Source organism: Gossypium hirsutum, chromosome A08, assembly GCF_007990345.1.
Source record: "Gossypium hirsutum isolate 1008001.06 chromosome A08, Gossypium_hirsutum_v2.1, whole genome shotgun sequence".
NCBI lineage: Eukaryota > Viridiplantae > Streptophyta > Magnoliopsida > Malvales > Malvaceae > Gossypium > Gossypium hirsutum.
In genome coordinates this window covers 20920677-20923500 of record NC_053431.1, presented here as the reverse complement: position 1 = coordinate 20923500, position 2824 = coordinate 20920677, and the positions used below count along the sequence as shown (strand labels likewise).

The window sequence follows — 2824 nt, the reverse complement described above, 5'->3', positions numbered from 1 at the left end:
CTTCATGAATTTGACGTAGTTCAGCATTTTCTCAAGTGCTTCAACCAACAGAATATTGATAGAAGTTGCTTGAGTACATCTAGGAACTTCTTGAATTGAATCTCCTGCTTCTGCTTTTGAAGTCTTTGAGGGTAGAGTGGTGGTGGTTTCTTTACTAGAACTGGTTGATTCATCTTCTATGGCAATTCTGCATTTAACGAAGCTATTAGTTGATCAAAATTAGCTGGTTTTGAAATTATCTTGTCAGGTTTTATAGATTCTGATTCTTGTGAAACTAAAATTTCTCACTCGGCTGAACTTCCTCTGAATCTTGAGTGTCAGCTTGCTCCTTTTCAACTTTGATGGTGTTGGGCTCTACTGTCATTTCACTCCTCAATGTCAACGCTTGGCAATGCTCCTTTCTTGGATTCCTCGGATTCTCCGTATCACTGGGTAAAGCACCTTGTGGTTGGTTCCTAAGTTTAGTAGCAAGCTGGCCCACTTGATTCTCCAAATTCTTTAAAGTGGCATCATTTTTTCGCCATGTATGCCTTCAATAGATTCTCTAAGCTATTGGATGATTCAGCTTGAGTTAGTTTTTGAACTTGTTGGGGGAAGCTAGGCGGTTGGGTTGGTCTAGGTTGGGCGTAAGTGTTACTGGTTTTATCCCTATGGTTACTCCAGGAAAAATTGGGGTGATTTCGCCACGATCGTTATAGAAATTAGATTGTAGTCCTTGCCTTCCTTGATTTTGGTTCTGGTTACCCATGTAATACATGGACTCTGGGTTCGATGGACATTCTTCAAACAAATTTCCTTCCCCACAATAGACACAGGTTATACTTTCAAATTGATTTGGTGGTTGTGCTGTAAAACTATTAGACCCATTAGTAGTAAGATTGTTTAACATTGGGGATATTGATGATACATGAGATGCGACTGAAGTAAGAGCGTCTATTTCATGTATTCTAACAACTCGTCTTCCTGACGATGCTCGATTGGTTGGCCATTGATAATTGTTGCTGGCAATCCTCTCAATGATTTCATAAGCCTTATTATAAGACTTAGAAATGAGAGCACCATTAGCAAAAGCGTCCACTACCATTCTCGTGTGAGCATTGAAACCATTATAAAATGTCTCAAGTTGGATGCAATATGGGATTTCGTGATGAGAGCACTTCCATAATAATTCTTTGTACCTTTCTGATGGTTCATACAAGGACTCATCATCCATTTGTTAGAAAGCAGTGATCTCATTCCTCAACTTAGCATTCTTGCTAGGCGAGAAATACTTCATGAGGAATCTTTCTACTAACTCTTGCCATGTGGAAATTGAATTTGGTGGCAATGAATTCAACCAGGCTCGAGCTCTGTCCCTTAGTGAATATGGGAACAGCTTCAATCGTAATGCATCTTCGGGTACTCCGGTTAATTTGAAAGAATCACTCACCTCCATAAATAGTATTAAGTATAGGTGAGGATCTTCGGTAGGCATTCCACTGAATTGGCCCACTGTCTAAAGCATTTGGAACATGACTAGCTTCAGCTCGAACTATTATGCCTCAATTTTTGGTCTCCTAATACCCGGAATAAGATCATGGAATACTGGCACAGCATACTATCTTAAAGCTTTATCCCTATCATCAGCAACAAGGATAGGATTTTGAGCAAGGTTTTCTCTGTTAACTTGATTCGGATTTTCGAAATTCATCTCTTCGGTCCTTCTCTGACTTGCTTATCTTCTTTGTTGTCAAAAAGTTCACTCAATCTCAGGGTCTACAGGGAGTAAATCGATGATTTGTTCAATACTCATAAACACCTGAAATAATCACAGAAAATTAATTAAGTTAGAATTTAAACAAAAAATTAAACCAAAATGCAAAACTAACAAATTCACAAATAATGACTTTTTAAAACACAGTCCCCAGCAACAGCGCCAAAAACATGGAACGATGGAAATGTGCAAGTGTACACAATCGCAACAAGTAATAAAGGGACAAGTAAATTTCCAGTTATCGTACCCACAGGGACTGTGAAAAGGATTGTTTATGAATGCTATTTAAAACACTTTGGTGAAGAAAAATATTTTGGTTGAAGAGGATGATTAAAAACTAAGATTTTAAACTAAGTAAACTAAATAAATAAATCACAAATGCACAATTTCAAAATACAATTTTAATCAAGATGATATAATTGTGTTCGATTAGTTACACTTCTTAACTTAGAATTATTAAACTCATGTTTATATTGTTATGAATAAATTCACAGTAACTCAGTAATTTGCTAACTTATGAATATACTCATCTACCAAAATCCATTTATCTCTTGGAAGTATCCCTATGTTAGTTCAATCGATTAAACAAATCTTAATAGGCAAATATGTTATAGCACATACATATTTATTAAATTGAAATAATCTCTTAAACATATTCCTATGTGAATTCAAACAATTAACTCTATTTAATAAGAACATAAAAGATTATGTGAGGTAACAAAGTATCCTTACCTTGAAACAGTTTAATCACAATAATCTTGCAAGTTATGCAAGGCAATTGTATCATCAGATACCATTGCTAAATTAACCCGCAGCTACTTTAGATGATTAAACATGCACTGATTAAGTACTATGTCCATTAATTTCAATTTCAATCTGTTTAAATAATTAATTCATTAATTCCCTCACAATTATAATGCAAGAATAAGTTAGGCATGATTTTGCTTAATCAAGCATTTTTACCGAGGCCTATAAAAGCATAAACACAATTTTAATAATTTAAGAGGACGAAATGAAATCAACCCAACACGAATTAAATTCAAGCTAATCTGATTAATTAAACCATTCCAA

The 2824-nt window shown here is 35.2% G+C and overlaps 1 non-coding gene across 1 annotated transcript; it reads left to right on the top strand.

Annotated features, from left to right (window-relative positions):
- Positions 1 to 1139: 1139 nt before the first annotated feature.
- Positions 1140 to 1246, top strand: LOC121205738 (small nucleolar RNA R71). The gene has a single exon (XR_005900813.1). It is a non-coding gene; the product is annotated as a small nucleolar RNA R71 (small nucleolar RNA).
- Positions 1247 to 2824: the final 1578 nt, after the last annotated feature.